A 12,395-nucleotide genomic window follows, 5' to 3' on the forward strand; every position below is an offset into this window, starting at 1 on the left:
AATGACAGAATTTGTGAAGGGGAACACTTTACATCTGATGATCATAATGCCATTAGTTTCAAGGTAATCATGGAAAGGGATATGTCTGGTCCTTGGGATGAGGTTCTATGTTGGAGAAAGACCGATTTTGATGGTATCAGAAAGGATCTGGCAAGTGTGGATTGGGACAGGTTGTTTTTGACAAAGGTGTACCTTCAAATAAAAGGCAAGGATAATAGGTTTAGGGAACCTTGGTTTTCAAGAGATATTGAGGTCCTGGTTAAGAAAAAGAAGGAGATGCAAAGTAGGTATAGGCTGGCAGGAACTAATGAGATAGTTGAAAAGTATAAGACAAGCAGGAGAACATTTAAGAAGGAAATCAGGAGTACTAAAAGAAGACATGGATTTTCTCCAGTGACAAGGTGTAAGAAAATCCTAAGGGCTTCTACAGATATACTAAGAGCAAAAGTGTTCTTGGTTTCAAGGTGATTATTTCTCATTCTTCTGAATTCAAGAGTTCTGGTTGAGCGTGTATAATCTGCCATCTACAACAAATTACTATTCTGGAATCAACATAGTGAGTTTTTGCCTCAACTTCCTCATGTCTTTCCTTTGGTAGGGAGATCAGAGTTGTACAAAATATTCTGAATCCTTTCTCTCAAGGGCTCTGTATAGTTCGAGCAAAAAATCGTATTTTTGATAGTAACACACATAAAATGCTGAGGAACTCAACAAGTCAGGCAGCATCTGCAGAGAGGAAGAAACAGTCGACATTTTGGGCTGAGGTCCTCTATCAATTTTTGTCGTCTAACCTTTAATGGAAAATAAACATACACACACACAAATGCCACCTGGCCTGCTGAGTTCCTCCAGTAATTTGTGTGTGTTGCTTTGATTTCCAGTATCTGCAGATTTTCTCTTGTTTGTGATCTAAGGAGTGCTGATAAACAGCCTTTCCCTGTGATCTTTATCTGACAGGGACATGGAGCACACAGCCACAAGAATGTGAATGACTGGAAGATATAATCAGTCAGAATGTTATAGTAAAAGAAAATTAAAAACAAAACAAATGCAGATATTGGAAACCTAAAATAAAGGGAATATAGGTCCATAATTCCCTGAAAGTGGTGTCACTGGTAGATAGGTTCATAAGGAAACTTTTTGGCACATTGGTTTTCATAAATCAATGCATCACTCGTATCAACGATCACCACAGTCTTAGGACTGTGCTGTGGGTAGTCCGTACATTCGCGTCCACAACTCAATAACGCTAACCCTAACCCGTACTTCTTTTGGAATGTGGGAAGAAGCACCCAGAGGAAACCCTCCATGTGAATTGAACCCTGGTGGATGACGCTGGCACTCTAATGCATTTTGCTAACCACTGCCTGTGCAATAAAGGGCCATGTATCACTAACTTTCTTTATTTTTATAAATTATTCTATTGAAATTTATCAGCTCACATCCACTCTCTACACCCAGTGGCCACTTTATTGGGTACCTCAAGTACCTAATAATGTGTCACTGAGTGTATGTTTATGGTCTTCTGCTGCTGTAACCAATGGCACTTCAGGGTTTGATGTGTTGTGCGTTCAGAGATGCTCTTCTGCACACCACTGCTGTAACGTGGTTATTTGAGTTACTGTCACCCTCCTGTTTGCCTGAACCAGTCTGGCCATTTTCCTCTGACCTCTCTCATTAACAAGGTAGTTTCTCCCACAGAACTGCGGCTCACTGGATGTTGTGTTTTTTTTTGCATTATTCCCAAGATACTCAAACCTCCCCGTATGGCACCAACAATCATTCCAAGGTCAAAGTCACTTAGATCATGTTGCTGCCTCATTCTGATGTTTGGTCTGAAAAACAACTGAATCTTTTGACCATGTCTGCATGCTTTTATGCAATGAGTTACTGCCACATGATTGGCTAATTAGATATTTGCATTAATGAACAGGTGAACAGGTGTGCCTAATAAAGTAGCCACTAAGTGTATTTGCCATGTCCCGCCCATTCACTTAACATGTTTCTCCCTCTTTCTACACTTTGTATCACCAATAAACTTCGATATATTCTACTTGATCCCCTCATCCAAAATGCATAACTGGAGTAGCATTACCATATTAGTTAGAGCCTTCCAAGCTGAGTATCATCCATATATTTCAACTAATAGTTTTCTGTGCATTAAAGTCACCCCAGTCCTCAGCTACACGTTACCTTCAATACTATGCACTCAAATTTTGCCTAGTAGTCCCCTATGCATCATCTTATCAAATGGTTTCTAAAAGTCTAAACGCACCACATCAACTGGTTCGCCTTCATTTAGCAACAACAAGTTTGTCAAATGTTCTTTCCATCTCATTAGTGCTGTTCAGACCTATTATCCTCAGTTATTAATGCATAAAGTCATTGAGAGACTTTACAGGGAAGCAGGCCCTCTCGTCTACCAAGTCAATGCTGATAATCAACCGCCCAAGGCTCATGGGTTCAGGACCCTACATAAATCTGATAGCGGAAGGGAATTCCCATTGGGTGTGGGAATCGCAAGGCATCAGACCACAAGACCCCGCGATGGATTGTGAGGACAGCTGAGAGAATCATGAGGGTCTCTTCCCCAACATCCCCCCCACCAAATCCAGCACCAGAGCGTTGTGTTCGCTGAGCCCTCAGCATTGTCAAGGACCTCTCCTATCCTTCCCACAATCTCTTTGACCTCCTACCATCAGGCAGAAGGTACCACAGTATCTTCTGCCTTATAGAACAACAACAAAGACTGTTAGGCTTGGGTCAGCATGGACAGGTTGGGCAGAAGGGCCTATTTCTGTGCTGTATATCTTTATAATTAACAGTGATGCTGACAAATCACCTTGGGTATGCCTGTCCCTCGCCAGTGGTGAATAAGCTTATTAATCTAAGGGGCATGCGGTTCCTATAAGCGCCCAATCAGAGATGCCCTGCTGGTCACATGACCCTGACAGTCAGTGAAAAACAGGATGTCTCTCCCATTCAGTTACCCATCTGTTGGATCATGTTTCCACTCAGTCCCACCCACTGGACAGTACTCAGTGGAGGTATAAGCTTTCACTGTCTCCCTGTGCCAACCACTCCCCCACTACATCCCCAGTTCACCCTTGACCAACAGGCTGGCACTCATTGTCAATGTCACCACATTAAAAATGGGCTTCAGAAGGAGAGATGGGGGTAGGTGTCACCCAAAGGCACCCCACATCACAATCAGCTTCTGGGTGACAGCTTCTTCCCCCAGGCTGAGAGACATCTGAACACTCTGTTACCACCAGTACACATTATTTACGGCAGTGTCAGTAGCAGTAATACTGTTGTATATTTAACTATATGTCAACTTGCACATCTATAGAATACCTATTTTTAATGTTATTCTATGTGCTGTATGTGTTTATATATACTACGTTTTGCACCTTGATCCCAGTGGACCACTGTTTCGTTTAGCCATATACATTTGAGCAGTGATGCACCATCAATAACTCTCAGAGACTGGAAGTGAACGATAGGCTTTTTTTTAAACAGCAAGAGGGAGCACGACATCTCGGAGACTGAGGGAGGAGCAGTGCCCCAATCGCCTTTATACAGGGGTCTGTGGGAGGAGCCACAGGAGCAGCCAGCAGAGGGGCGTGTCCAGACAGGTATACATAGATAACCACAAGCAGATCAATGGCAATGAACTTGAACTCGAAGAAGATGTTTCTAAAACATTAACTGTGTTCTTAGGCACCTGTACCTCCTCCCTGTGGGTAGGAATCAGAAGAGGCATGACCTGGATGGTGAGAGGCCTTAGAGATAGATTCCACCTTCTTGAGGCAATGCCTTTTGAAGATGTCCTCGATGGTGCCCTGATGAAACCAGTTGAGACTAGAACCTGCTGCAGCTTTTTCTGATCCCGTGTATCACAGTGATGCCAGTCAGAATGCTCTCCACAGTATGTCTGTAGGCATTTGCTGGGGAGTTTTATTGTGCTTTTCTTGATATTTTGTTTGTACAAGTGACTAGGTCATTTGTCAGGTCACGGGGTCAAACATTTGAAAGTGAAACTGATTACAGAGCCAGAAATGAATTGAGAATAACTAGTAACAGAAATATTATTGCTGCCCAGGAAGACACATGTAATAAATACTTTCATTTTAAAAAGGCAAATAACTTCTCAGTGGAAATGGGGCAATTCACATTTAGGTATGAGCTGCTTACAAAGGATGAGTTTTCCCCCAATGCGTGCCTTTAAGATTCATTACATAATCCCTGTAACTAAAGTCAAAGAGAGTGTGTGGATCACAACAGGCAATTGGATTTTGTTACAACTATCTGTTTTTATTACTTCATATATAAAGTGTTTTAATAAGTGCACAGGCAATACAATATTTATTGTTTAAATTATGCCGCATTACAGCAGAGCCTTCTGTAACTAATTTTAGATTCATTCCCAGACATATCCTTCAAAAGAGTTATAACCCCAATAAAACACCATCATCACCCAGCATTTTTTTTTAATAACAATTCTTCTTCAATAACACGGAGATCTCATCTCTGTGTGTAGGCTTTTCATTCAACAGTGGGCAGGCGAAGCTGTGTCTGAGCTTACCAATGTGAGTGTGTAAGTGGACGTGTCCTTACAGGCACCCGTGTATCTGATTAGTTTTCTCCGTTGTGCGTGGGAGTGTGTGCACGCTCATTACAACATCCTTCAATGAAGATCCCTGCCAACCCGGGCACGCGACCTCCTCGCAGCCATCACTGGGCAGGAGGTACAGAAGCCTGCAGTGCCATACTACCAGGTTCAGGAACAGTTACTTCCCTTCACACACTTGATTCTTAAACCACCCAGCAACACCCTAGCAATCAACTTTCCCAGGAATAAAAAACCATTGTTTGGGTAATCTTCCCATTTAATTTAATGTTTAAATTCCGGTATCAATAATGCAGAGACTGAAACATAGAAGAGTATGGGGGGTCCCTTCTGTCCATGATGCTGTGCCAACTTTTTACCCCACTCCAGGATCAATCTAACCCTTCCCTCCCACACAGCTCGACATTTTTCTTTCATCTTTCTGCCTATCTAAGAGTTTCTTAAATGTTCCTAATGTATCTGACTCTACCACCACCCCTGGCAGCAAGTTCCACACACCCACCACTGTGTGTGTGAAAAAACCTACCTCTGACATCTCTTATATTTTTTCTCCAATCACCTTAAAATTATATTCACTCATATTAATCATTGCCACATAGTGAAGAAGGTGCTGGCTGTCCACTCTATCTATGCCCCTTATCATCTTGTACACCTCTATCAAGTTACTTCTCATCCTCTGTCACTCCAAAGAGAAAAGCCCTAGTTCACTCAACATTTACTCATAAGACATGCTCTCTAATCCAGACAGCATCCTGGGAAATCTCCTTTGCCTCCTCTCTAAAGCATCCACATTCTTCAATAATGGGGCAACCAGAATTGAACACAACACTCCAAGTGTGGTCTGACCAGAGTTTTACAGAGCAGCAACATTACCTCACAGTTCATGAATTCAGTCCCCCAACTAATAAAGGCCAATACATCATGCGCCTTCTTAACAAACCTATCCACTTGCGTGACAGCTTTGAGGGATCTATGGAGGTGGACCCTAAGAGCCTGTTGTTCCTCCACACCGCTAAAAATTCCACCATTAACCTTGTACTCTGCCTTCAAGCTTGATTTTCCTAAGTGTATCAATTCACACTTTTCTACATTGAACTCCATCGACCACTTCTCAGCCCAGCTCCACATCCCGTCAAGGTTTGTGTTGTAACCTATGACCAACTTTCTACACCATCCACAACAACACCACCACAGCTCCAGCAACCCAGGTTTAATCCTGGCTTCAGATGTTGTCCATGTAGACTTTATCTGTGTAGGTTGGTAGCTGTTGCAAATTGCCCCTATTGCATGTAGCAGAATCTGGGGGGATTTTAAGGGAATGTGGGGAGAATAAAATGGGATTACTTACTTACTTACTTACTGTCCATTACACCACTACCATTTAGGACAGCAGTGAAGGTCCTCAATCTCTGTCTGTCCTTGGCCAATTTTGGTCTTGGTCTTGGCAGTGTTCAAGGCTTCCTTCATTGTGCCAGTGGCTTCTGTTTGGTTTTCACTACTGTCAGCCATGCAGATCTAGGGTGAAGACTCAGGAATACCATTGCACTCAGATGTAGAAAGATTCTTCATTGCTGTTTCTGTAACCATTTTGTTTTACCAGTCCGTGTTGTTAGCCCTGAGCTGAAGCCCCGAACCTGGAGGACCAGTGGATCCCTCTTAGTCTGGCCTCTACCCTTTGACCCGTTTGGCATGGGTGACCCTACCAAGAGCCAAAACATAAAGGTCTGACTCCTGCCAACATAGCTCTCCAGGTCATTGAGGCACACAAGCCTCCAAACCACAACAAGGTCGTGGTCCTCTTGGAGGAATAAAAGAGGATTAGGGTAGGATGGATGTAACTGATAGTCAGAGTGCACTTGATGTGCCACAGGGTCTGTTTCTGTATTGTAAAACTCTAAAACTGATCTTGAAACTTCCAATAACAACAGCATGTCCACCTCATGGTTACAGGTCTCCACTGTTACCTTCTCGGGGACAGCTCAGGGTGGGTGCCTGCCTTGATGCTTTCTCCAAAGCCAATACAGACAGTCCCTGGGCTGTATTAGGTTCTGTTCCTGGAAACTGACCCCAACCCAGTTTCTCTGTAAGTCAGGAATATCTATTTTCTTTAGCTTCCTATATTATAATGCACTACATAAGCTTGCTGTAATACTTTCATCTGATTGAATAATCACCCTAATGCTACCCATAATTAAACTAATGTAATATTTACAGAATCCAGTCAATAATGAAATATTTTACTACTGTTATCACTAGCTTGAAAAATGATTAAAAAATTGTACTGAAGAAAATTTGTGTAAAATCAGATTTCTATAGGTCAGGTCATTCATAACCTAGGAAACCGCCATAGCTCCTTTCTAAGACCTGCCTAGAGCACTCCACAGCACATTGAGGTATTCTGGTGATTGACCAGAGTATAAATCCTGACCCAGCCATGGCCAAACCAAACCCCTTCCCAACTATAATAACCCAACACATGGTTTTTTAGTCCCGTTGAAGGGTCTTGGTCTGAAACATTGACAATTTAGGCCTGAACTAGCCTGCCGAGTTCCTCCAGCACATTGACCTGCATTTACAGAATTTGCACAGATTATTTTGAAGTTGATGACATGCCCAGCCCAAACACAAGAGTATGATCACAATGTAGACCTGAACTGACGTTCTGAACCTGACAGGTAGTTGGTTACCATTGGGTTGGGTGGATGGCCAAGTTCTAGGGCTTTGCCTTCGATATTGAAGATCAATCTATTAGCAGCAAGATCAGCATTTCCTGAACCCGTGAAGATGCTGAGCCACCTCTTTTAAGTTCTACCTATGAAGATAGTGCAAGCAAACGACGTTACCAAGGGCAACATCCTCAAGATGGGTCACTGGGCAACTCCTTTCACTAGATTTACATCTTTGCTTTATTTCAGATGTGGTTCTGTTACTGTTGGAGCCTGTTACTTACATTCTGGCGGAATGTTTTTGGGTCAATCGGACGATCTGGTGCTTTGCTGTCTCCAGGAGGGTACCACGAGGCTGCGAGCAAAGCGTGCGGCATGGGGGCCAGGACGCATGAAGATGGGGCGCAAGTCCATGATTGACTTCATCTCTTGCGGATCTAGCCGTTTAAAGTGCCAGGAAGATCGAGGCAAGTGTGGAGGCAAGCAGGTGTTCAGCACTATCTACCGGCCTCTCACTCGCTGCTGATGGTCGACGGTGTCGATGTGCAGCGGCCTGTCTCTCCTTGCTTTTTGACCCCGAGGGAAGTTCCGTGCGTTCGAATGATCTCCCTCTCTCTCTCCCTCTTTTGATGCTGTCATAGGTTTGATGGTGCCGGAGCAAGGTTTAATCAATGTGGTTTACGGGTTGTGGAATCTAATTCATGCTTATGATGGTTCTAGTTAGTGGTCACTCATTATTTTGTTGCTAGCTTGGGCAACTTTGAATCGGAGCTGCCTGCTGATAATCAACACTGGGCTGAATTGAAATATGCCGTTTGATTTTATGTTTTATATCCTGTGTGTTCACTTGTTTTTTTTGTTGCCATTTGCACAAATTTGTTTTCTTTTTGCACGTAGGGAAAGGGGGGGGGGTTGATTCTTTTCTTTCTTTGAATGGGTTGGTTCCATGGCTCTTTGTTTCGTGACTGTCTGTGGGGGAGACGAATTTCAGGGTTGTATACTGTATACATACTTTGAAAATAAACATACTTTGAATGGTGATCTCACAATGCTGGTCAAGAAGAAGTTCAGGACTTTACACTCCCGCCATGGTGAAGGACTAGCAAAGTATTTCCAAGTCAAAATGATGTGTGACTTTCAGGTTCAAGTTTAAATGAATACAGCCAAACACAATAGCGTTCCTCCAGGGCTAAGATACAAAACTCAGTCCCAATTGTCACACACAGCACATATAGCACATATAATTACATTAGCAGAAAACATATAGCTACAATAATGATATTAATAATATAAAAAGATAATAATATAAGCCAAGCCCCTAAGTGTCGTGGCCTGTAGAGCGATGGTATATGGATGTTGCCCTGGACCATGTTTCTACAAGAACAAGCCCGCAGCAGTTGTTCATCTCACACAAGTACAGTTGCAGATGAACACAATCCAGCTTGTCTTCTACTGAGCAAACACTGAAGGGCAGCATTGACAGGAGAGGCCAGCCCATACCCAGCACAAAATCCAGTGGCACGCAGCCAGCTCCGGCACCTCCTTTTCTGGCGGCTGCAACAGGCAATCCCAAGGCACGAAGGCCTAGTATGCGTAACAACTGAGGCCATTGGCCTCGCCAATGAACCAGTCAATCAGTCTCGCAGTATTCTACATCACCAATGTGCAGGCAGACCTGTCTGGGTTGGTGTTCCTTACACCTGATGCCCTTGTCCTTCTTTGTTGAGTTTGGTAGCCTGGCTGAGTGAATATAGTATATCTTGTAGATCTGGCACAGTGCAGCCACTGTGCATTGGTAGTGGTGGGAATGAATGCTGAAGGTGGAAAGTGGGCTACCATTTGAGCGGATGCTTTTCCTAGGACATTGTGGAGTTTCCCAAGTGTTGTTGACAGTTGATGGCTCTAGGCCTGTACTCACTGGAGTTCAGAAGAATGGGGTAGGGGGATAGATCTCATTGAAACCTATAGAATATTGAAAGGCCTAGACAGAGTGGTTGCGGAGAGGGTGTTTCTTATAGTGAGGGAGTATAGGACCAGTGGACACTGCCTCAGAACAGGACTTCCCTTTAGAACAGAGATGAGGAGGAATTTCTTTAGCCAGAGTGTGATGAATCTGTGGAACTCATTGCCACAGACAGCTGTGGAAGACAAGTCAGTTGGTATATATGAAAAGGAGGTCTATAGGTTCTTAATTAGTATGGGTACCAAAGATTATGATGTGAAGGCAGGAGAATAGGACTGAATAGGATTATAAATCAGCCATGGTGGAATGACAGAACAGACATGATGGGCTGAATAGCCTAATTCTGCTCTTATGTCTTACAGTCTTATGGAGCCATACTCAACCTGGAATATAGAGAACATTCCGTCACAGATTTGTACCTTTAAGAAGATCGAGAGGCTTTGGGGTGTCAGGAGGTGAGTCACTCACTGCAGGGTATTCAACCTGCTCCTATAGACTGAGTTTTTACATTGCTAGTCCAGTGAAGTTTAATTTTTAATAAAATGTCTTGAATTAAAATATTAATGTAAGGCTCTAGCCAGATATTTATATTTTTTGTACGGCCTACAGTACATTTTTGTTCAGTAGAGTTGACAAGAAAAGTATATTGAATCTTTTTTTTATAGATTGAATGGTAAAAAATTGCAGCAATTCTGGCAACTAATAAGAATTAACAATGAGGAACAAATTCAATAATCTCTGTAAATAATGGATTCCATTGGAAGCAATACAGCTCATAGATACTCTCAGTGTAAGTACAACAAAAATGGAAAGGAAGACTGTGTCGTTCATAACCCTATGACGCCCTCAGGCTCTTCATAACCAATGTAGTGACTATTGCATTGTGGAAAGCCCATCTGCCCACAGCAAATTTCACAAAAAGCAATATAATGAAATCAAGTCAAAATGATAGAGAAATAATTATTTAGCAGGAGTAGGGTGGAGGTGGAGATACTTCTCTGCCATAGGAGGTGTCAGACGCTCCTTACCTCCGCTAGCCTGCAGGTCACCCTTGGAAGCAAGCAAGGTGAGCACCTGCTTAGCCCCCACCTCCCCATCAGGGTCATATGAAGCCATGGGTGGAAGTGTTGAATGGTCGTATGAGCAGCTGGTGCATATCACAAATCCTGGTTATGCAGCCACTGACGCCAGGCAGACAATCTCTGAAGAGCATTGATTATGGCTGGGGTTACCTGTCTTGTAAAGACACTGCCCAGAAGAGGGCAATGGCAAACCACTTCTGTGGAAAAATTTGCCAAGAGCCATCATGGTCATGGAAAGACCATGATCACCCACATCATACAACAAGGCATATAACGAATTAACAAAAGTGAAGGATTGATATCTGTCTTTGGCCACCAATGCTGAAGGAACTTTGGTGGTACCCAGCTTGGAACTTCTCGAGCCTTGGGAAGTGGGAGGCTCTATTGTTAAGAATGGATGTCTGCAAAAGGCTACACAGATGGCCATCCCCATCAGGGAAGAGGTTATGCAGCATCCACACCAGGACCACCAGACTCAAAAACAATGACTTCCCCAAGCTATGTGCCTGGTCAATACATTAACCCACCCCACCATCACCTATTGGACAGAAACTTCTGTACCGAGCATCACTTAATGTCCAGACAATCTGCCTTTATGCTTATTAATGAGTTTTTATGCTGCATAGGATCCAGAGTAACAATCATTCCATTCTCCTTTACACTTGTGTACTGAAGAGTGACAATAAACTATCTTGAATCTTGGAGAGCGGCTTGACCCCAGTTGGCACTGAGATAGTGGACCAGTTGGTAAGATCAGGGCTCGGATGTAGGATGGACCCAGATTTCTGAGGGCAAATTTGGAAAGGCTATTCCATAACTCATTTTAATTGGCAGTGAAATGCTTTTATCAGATCGGAAAAGGACAAGTAGTAGAGTGGCTGGTGCTGATCCCTGGATATTTCTTGGAATTGTCACACAACGCGTCCATTGTACCACTAGATAAGACCATAAGAGCAGAACTAGACCACTTGGCCCATCGAGCCTACTCCATCATTTCATCATGGCTGATTTATTATCCCTCTCAACCCCATTCATCCGTCTTCACCCCATAATCTTTAATGCCCTTACTAATCGAGAACCTCCATTTTAAGTATACCCAATGACTTGGCCATCTGTGGCAATGAATTCCAGAGATTCACCACCATTAGGCTAAAGAAATTCCTCCTCATCTCTGTTCTAAAGGGACGTCCTTCTCTTCTGAGGCTGCCCCCTCTAGTTCTACACTCTCCCACTATAGGAAACATCCTCTCCATGTCCACTCTATCTGGGACTTTTAATACGCGATAGGTTTCAATGAGAATCCTCCCCCCCGCATTGTTCTCAACTCCAGTGAGTACAGGCCCAAAGCCATCCAATGCTCCTTATATGTTAACCTTTTCATTTCGTGATCAGTCTCATGAACCACTTCTGGACTCTCTCCAATGCCAGCATATCCACAGATGGTTGGGATACATAGTGTGATCTGGAGCTCCTCAGGCACCGGGACAAGGCTGTAGAGGAGGGTCTGAGTGATAACTTTTCTTGTGGTGGTCAGCAGCTTGACACGTCTGCAGTAACTGCAGTCAGTTTTGCTCTCTTTCATAGAATGTAGAACATAGTACAGTACAACACAGTACAGGCCCTTCAGCCCATGATGTTGTGCCAACCCCTTAACCTACTCCAAGACCAATCCAACCCTAGCTTCCCACGTGGCCATCCATTTTTCTTTCAGCCACATGCCTACCTAAGAGTCTCTTAAATGCCCCTAATTTGCCTCTACCACCACCCCTGACAGCACATTCCATGCACTTACCACTCTCTGTGTAAAACACCTACCTCTGACATCCCCCCTATACTTTCTTCCAATCATCTTATAATTATGCCCTCTCATATTAGTCATTTCTGCCCTGGGAAAAAAGTATCCATCTATGCCTCTTATCATTTTGTACACCTCTCTCACTTCAAAGAGAAAAACCCTAGTTCACTCAACTGATCCTCAGAAGACTTGCTCTCTAATCCAGGTCATGCATCCTGGTCAATCTCTTTTGCCCCATTTCTAAAGCCTGCACATC

This window comes from Hemitrygon akajei, chromosome 21 (assembly GCF_048418815.1).
Source record: "Hemitrygon akajei chromosome 21, sHemAka1.3, whole genome shotgun sequence".
Classification (NCBI taxonomy): Eukaryota; Metazoa; Chordata; class Chondrichthyes; order Myliobatiformes; family Dasyatidae; genus Hemitrygon; species Hemitrygon akajei.